Source organism: Diabrotica virgifera, chromosome 5 (genome assembly GCF_917563875.1).
Source record: "Diabrotica virgifera virgifera chromosome 5, PGI_DIABVI_V3a".
NCBI lineage: Eukaryota > Metazoa > Arthropoda > Insecta > Coleoptera > Chrysomelidae > Diabrotica > Diabrotica virgifera.
The window spans coordinates 190,805,778-190,812,963 of record NC_065447.1 but is presented as its reverse complement, the minus strand read 5'-3'; the positions used below and the strand labels follow the sequence as shown (position 1 = coordinate 190,812,963).

General features: G+C 32.0%; 1 long non-coding RNA gene across 1 annotated transcript; it reads right to left on the bottom strand.

Annotated features, from left to right (window-relative positions):
* Positions 1-5,823: 5,823 nt before the first annotated feature.
* Positions 5,824-6,495, bottom strand: LOC114328589 (uncharacterized). The gene is made up of 2 exons (XR_003652195.2): positions 6,100-6,495; positions 5,824-6,040 (listed from the first exon to the last, which is right to left on the bottom strand). It is a non-coding gene; the product is annotated as an uncharacterized LOC114328589 (long non-coding RNA).
* Positions 6,496-7,186: the final 691 nt, after the last annotated feature.

Sequence of the window (7,186 nt, the reverse complement as noted above, 5' to 3'; positions counted from 1 at the left end):
TACAAGTATGTTCTAAAAGCATCGTGAATAACTTTGGAGAGACGGTGTCTCCTTGCTTTACTCCTCGCTGTATACAGTTTTTTTTTTTGTTTTCAGATAGCATTACAGGAGCCGTGGCATTTTGGTAGATATAATATTTGATTATGTTAGTGTAGCGATGGTATATTCGGCATTTTGTCAATTCTTTTTACATTTTCTGCTGGCTAATTAATAGTAACGAATCTTTTCCCTAGTCCACGAATATCAGTGGCAATGGTTTGTAATTTTCTGCAGACTTCTCTATCAGGTTCTTTATCACTATCACTCTTCAAATGTAGCCGTCAGCAGTTACTGTCTGCTCAATAACTAAAAAAAAAATAGGTTTGAAAATGCTAAAATATAGCTTAGAAAAATGTATTTATGTTCATGGAGATTGCATAGGAAAAGAAAACTGAGATATTCATAGTTTTTTTATTGTAACTGGGTCAGTAATTTTATTTTAGGTATAAAGCAAACAAAGACATTAGAATTCATATTATGATAGTATATGAACACTACAGGCCTAGCAGGCCCATGGCTTGATGTACTATTCTCTTCCATTCTCGCTTATCGTTAGCTTTCCTTTTCTATTTGGTTATGTTAAGTCGTGTCATGTCTTCTTTGACCTCATTGTTCCATCTTGACTTTGGTCATCCCCTTCTCCTTGTTCCTGCCAACGCACTAGATATTATCATTTTTGGGACTCTCGCTAAACTCATTCTCTGGACGTGACCCAGCCATCTAATTCTTTGAGCATTTGTTACTGCTAGTATAGTAGGTTCTTGATAAAGCTCTTATAGCTCGTGGTTTGTTATTCGCATCCATTGCCCATTTAAGTTCTTCCCACTAATGATTTTGCGCAGCACTTTTAGCTCCCAAACTAATACAATTTCTTGCTGTTTTTTTTTTATATAGTCCATGTCTTAGATGCATAAGTTACGATTGCCCTTATTACGGTTTTGTAGGTTCTTAACTTTAATCCTCGGGATATATTTTTGCTTCTCAGCAGCCTGTTTAGACCATATACGGCAAGGTTACTTGATATAATTCTTCTACGGATTTCTTCTTGGATATGAGATCCCTTGTTAAAATACTTTCTAAGTATCCTTTCCACTTCTTCGAATTTATATTGGATTCCTTTTGTTGTGTTCATCGTTATGTATTGACACTGAGTAAATTGTTTGGTTGACCATTCCATATATTTTGTTTTTTCTTCGTTAATATGTCATCCTTTGGTCACCGCTTTCTCCTCGAGCTTCTTGGCTGTTGCCACCCGTTCCGCTTTGCTCTTAGGCAATATTACCAGGTCGAGGGCAAATGCTAAGCACTGGCGCTTCTTATGATAAATATTATATAAGATCTGTTCTATTAATATTTGCTTCCTGTATGTCTTTTCTAATAGTATGCTAAACATTACAGATGATAATGGATTTGCTTGAAAATCATCTAATTCATATTATTACTGAAATTTTATTTATCCCAGACCTCAGCCCTTTTAAAAATTTAAAACTAATAAAAATTACAACTTTATTTTAAATATTCATTTTACGGATACAGTATACTAATAATTGTGTATGTGTATTTTGTATTCTATAGTGAGATAATCCCTTTTCGGCACTCAGTAACTCAAAGGTAATGGCATTTAATAAGGCTTGAAATTCGGCTCGAGATGAAAGCCGTCTAGCCTTTGCTTCAGAACCGAAATCGCATTTTTAATTATGGGCTATAGATACGGTAGCTTTTGCTTGTTTTCATTTCATCCAAATTGTGGGTGTGTTAGAAATTTTAGAAAAGAGACTTTGCCGAATATTCTCACCCATTTTAAGAGTTTTTTCTTTAGATGTATAGCGGTCACTAATATAGTTAGTCAAAGATCCGATATAAGAACGACCTTCACCGATCTGCTTAATGGATAAAAATTATTTAAAATGAAAAAATGACTTTTTATAAATTCTACTAAAATGGTTTTGGTCCGGGCAGATATTATTTTAGAATTTTTGGATCTTTCGAAACAAAAAAGGTCCTTTGTAATGTTTCTCTTATATTGATCATTTTCGAGTTATAAACAATATAAAACTTAAAAAATAAACGAAAAATGACGATTTTCAAGTCTCAAAAACATAAGTAAAAAAGCCATTTTTAAAATTACGAAGTAGGTACATACATGAAATTCAAGCTCAGCTTTATTTTATCAGTTCTTGATACGTATTTTGGGCTTAGTTCATTTTAAAACATTGTTTTTTAGTTGTTAATGCAGCCCAATCGCCGGTCTTCCCATAAGGAACCTTCCTCATTAAGAATTAATAAAATATATTTTAGAATAAAACATGGCAAAAATTCTTATCAGGGCCTGATAGAATAAGCTTTAAACTTGAATTTACGTACTTAATGATTACAAAAATAATTTTTTTTAGTTGTATTTTTGAGCTTTAAAATTATTTTTTGTTCTTTTGTAAGTTTTAAATTGTTTATAAGTCGAAAACGATCAACTATAGAAAAAACCTTGTATTTTTGAGCCTCCAAAATCGTAATTTTTTGTTCTTTCCTCAGTTTTAAATTGTTTTTAACTCGAAAACGATCAAATTTAGAAAAAAACTACAACAGACCTTTTTTGTTTCGAATGATTCAAAAACTCTAAAGTTATATCTGCTCGGCCGAAAAAAATTAGTAGAATTTATGAAAAAGTAATTTTTTAATTAATAATTAATTCGTCGCCTTAGTACCTACTATAACTTGATATTGTCTGTTCGCTAAATTCAGACACAATTGGCTAGTGATTTTAGTAAGTAATTTTGTCCATTTGGTAAATTTGGCAAAAAAATAATTACTAAATAGTTAATAATTACTAAATAGTTAGTAATTTTGAAAATTTTGGCAAAATTGGCCAAAACAAAAAAATTCTCTACTAAAATCACTAGCCAGTTATATCTGAGTTTAGCAAACCATATAACCATAATAACTCCAATAAACCATATAACTCCAAAATTGACGTTTTTGAGATAACTAGTTCACAAGATGTATTTTATTTGCCTCCATATTGTGTAAAAACTTGATAAATCGCTCCAAACGGGTTAAGTATTTATTTATGTTTGACGAAAGATGATAAAACTCAAATGCCCCTAATATTCGGTGCTAAAACTTGATAAGACAAGTTATAAAGTTATTTTTTAATCGAAATAATCGAGAATACGACATACACAGAATGCTACAACTAGCTAACTCTAGTTATCTAGTTCTAGCACGTGTTTTTCTGAAACCATTGAGCTTACCATGTAATTGCTATCTGTTTATTCGGTTCATGTTAATGCAAAAATTCGAGAATTGTTAGCAGATGTGGCAACCCCCATGGAGAGGGCTAATTTTCACCAAAATAATGCTTAAAATATTAGTTTTGTTAAAAAGTTCACTTAGATGCAACTGGGCACGACATGCGACATTACGAAATGTTAACATTATGGTAGTGCTAAAAGTTGATAACTTTAATTTTTCATGTTATTTCCCTATTGGAAAAAAAAATTGCACCGTATTCCTAAATAGGTCAGTAGCCAAAAAGTTAACGAACAGTATTTTAGAGCTGCAGAGTAAATTCCGTATTTACCAACATACGGCGTTCCATCGTTTTCTTTAATGAAATACGAGCGGACGGAGGTCTTTTTGAACAGCTTTTATCCTTTCAGTTTTCAGTTTTTTGTCATTGAAAATGGCCGAGACGTTAAACAAAATCAATTCCCATAAAACCAATCCCCGCAAGTTCTTACGCTCGCGACTCTACCGCATACATACAACATACAACCTTAAGTTTAGAAAAAAAAATAAACGAGATCAAAACTGTGTAAAATATAATTCTCTCTATTTTGAATTGGTAGAAAATTGCATTTGAAGCGATTTCAGAATATTTTGTCCAATAAAAATTCAAAATGGCGGAGATACTAAACAAAAACTCTTATACTTTAAAATCCAGATGGCGTCTCACACGATGCCAGAATTTTATTTTTTTGAAGATTTTAAATTTACTGCCTTTCACTCCCCTAAAGATTAGAATAATAAAATTTGGGGTAGTTCGCCATGCAAGGTTAGGCCTTTTTTGCGTCTAATCCGACTGGACTATTTTTAAAACATTAATCACAACTACAAATCTATACACTTGCGGATAGCAATTTTATGACTTTGCTACTCAGAATACTCATAAAAGTAACATATCCAAGTGATAGATACTTAAGAAGCGCTTATTTTTTTCTATTGATGAGCCGCTAGTCTATAACTTACTATCCTTATAAAAATTCTATCTGCCAATTATCACTGCTTTTATCCCACTTCAAAGATTTAGTGCTTCTTTATGCCGCATTCTTATCAGTCATGAATAAAAACAATGACACAGAAGTTTATGAAGCACCTAGTTCCGAAAAATTTACATTTAGCGACAAAAAAGCGATCACAAAAACTATGAGGTTTTAGAACCAACGGATTAGTTGTTAACTAGATGTCTGAATTGGGAGATGTTGGTTTAACAAAAACTGTAGCTCATAAATATTAAACCAATCATATATTGTGCAAAAAATAGTTGATTTAGTTTCGTCGAATAGCTGATATATTGTATCGTTCTAGTTAGAAGTGACACCATAGAGAGCTGCATTTATCAGATGATTAAAATATTTTTGTGTTTGAGTATTTATGATTTAAAGGCAAATAATATAAAAAAAGAATGTGTGTGTACTTTCCATTATATATGATTTCAACGAAATTAATATACTTTAAACAGTTTATTTATACTTTATTTAAATATTAAACTAATTTTATTACTCACTACTTCTCAAAATTTTTTATTAAAACAGTGCCAAAAATTAAAATAATAAAAGAATAAAACACACACAAACAAACACATTGAAAAATGCCACAAATGATTTCTGAACAATGTAGGAAAAATTTTTAACTAAATACGTATTTTCTGAAAAGAAATTATATAATAAATAAACTTACAATCATAAAATATATATAAAAAATAAAAAATAAAAGTTTCCATTGGGGTTCGAATCCGCTTATCAGCGCAGTAAGTATTGAAATTCATTCACCTTAAACTTTTACCCACGGAGACCATGTGTCATCATGTGCGAAGATCAACTAACTAAACGGATTAAACTTTTGACGGTTCTGAATTTAACCAAATTATTTTGATTTTGAATTGAAATTATTTAGAATTGCAAGAAAAGAAATATTAACATAAAACAAAACATAGAGTAAGAAAACAATATATTAGGTGAATATTGATAGAAATTTTGATGGTAATCAAATTATGCAAATCAAAGCATTACATACTATTTTGGTAGGTTCTTTTTAAATTTTCCAAATAGGTAGGTATAGTCCGTCCGCTATAACTTTTCCCATGCGGTACGATTCATTTTCAATCAAATTAAGTCAAAACATAAATTGAAACGAACGTCGATGTGTATATACATTTTGTATACTGTATACTATATACTACACACATCGGCGTACGTTTTTCTTTCTGTTTTGACTTAATTTGATTGAAAATGGTACCGCATGGAAAAAGCTATAGCGGACGGACTACAACTATGAAATTTTTTATTAGGACTGAAACATTTACAATTATTAGTTGTTTTCGTGGAGCACATTCTGAATGTATTCTGAACTTAACCCGGATACAAATTATATGCGCAAGCGTGTCTCCGAATATATTCTGAATTTGTTTCTGCACGAACAATTTCCGGATGTTTTTTGGGTTGCCTATGCCAATTGCCTAACCTTATTCTTTTATCTTTATCTACGCTAGGACAAACAACACTCCAAAACAGGAAAAGTAATTTTACATAATATTGTGGAAATGAGATCTTTCATACTTATTTGCCAAATCTACAGCTAAGTCTCTACTTAATCTAAAATTCTGTATAAATTGTTGGTTATTAAATTGTTGCACAGTTTCCTCAAAAAAATTTGCATTTTTTGGAACATTTAAAAGTCCTACAATCTCTTCCAAATCTTCATCACTTGAACTGAGGTTCATCATCTAAAAAGTTTTTAAAAATAAGAAACTGAAATACATAATACAATTTAAAAAAACCTTACCTTTTACAACATTTGTATGATAACACAACAATTCAAAATTTTAAACTTGTTAGGTTAGAAATACAATCTCGAATCTCTTAACAAAATAAATAAATTCGTCAAATCAACTTCTGCACATGTGCGGACAATAAATCCTCTCTTTAATCCCAGAACTTGTTGAACGCATTCCGAATACGTTCAGGACAAGTTGTTGCGCTCCGCGAACAGAGAACTTTTTATTCAGAGGAGGATTTTTCAACACCGCGAACAGCCAAAATTCTAATGCGCAAGCGTTCTTCCTCTGAACACGTTCAGGACGTGCTCCACGAAAACACCTACTACGTAGCTGTCGCTTTTAAAAACTATTTAAAAAGTCACTACAATATTAGGTTTGTTCTAGCATCAGTTTCAAACGGTTTGAAACCATCAGCGAATGGAGGACCAGCGCGAGTAGAGGGTATAGCACTGGTGACTTTAGGTATTATGACACTGACTAACTGTTTGCTGACAGTTTCTGACTAGTTTGACTGTTTGCTAGAACAAACCTAATATAAACTTGCTTTTTTCTCTGCCATCACAACAATAAAAACTAATATACACAACATTAATTAGTTTACCGAAAAATGAAAAAAAATGAACATGAAGAAAACAAAAATAATGACAAACACAGATGACCCCAGACGCATAACTATAAATGGCAGTGAGATAGAAAAAGTCCAGGAATATATCTACCTAGGCCAAATCCTGAAACTTGACAAAGAAAACCAAAGTGCGGAAATTAATAGGAGAGCAAGACTAGCATGGGCAGGATTTGGAAAACTTGGTTGGATACTTAAGAACCGCAAAATACATCAATATTTGAGGACCAAAGTGTTCAACCAGTGCATCCTTCCTATCATGACATATGGGTGTCAATCCTGGACCCTAACCAAGGCAAATATGAATAAACTAGCTACAACAGAAAGAGCTATGGAAAGAGCAATGTTAGGTATACGACTGTCAGATAAAAAGAGGAGCGACTGGGTAAGATCAAAAACAAAAGTCGAGGACATAACAACAAAAGTTGCCAAACTTAAATGGAGCTTTGTAGGCCACACTGTTAGACAAA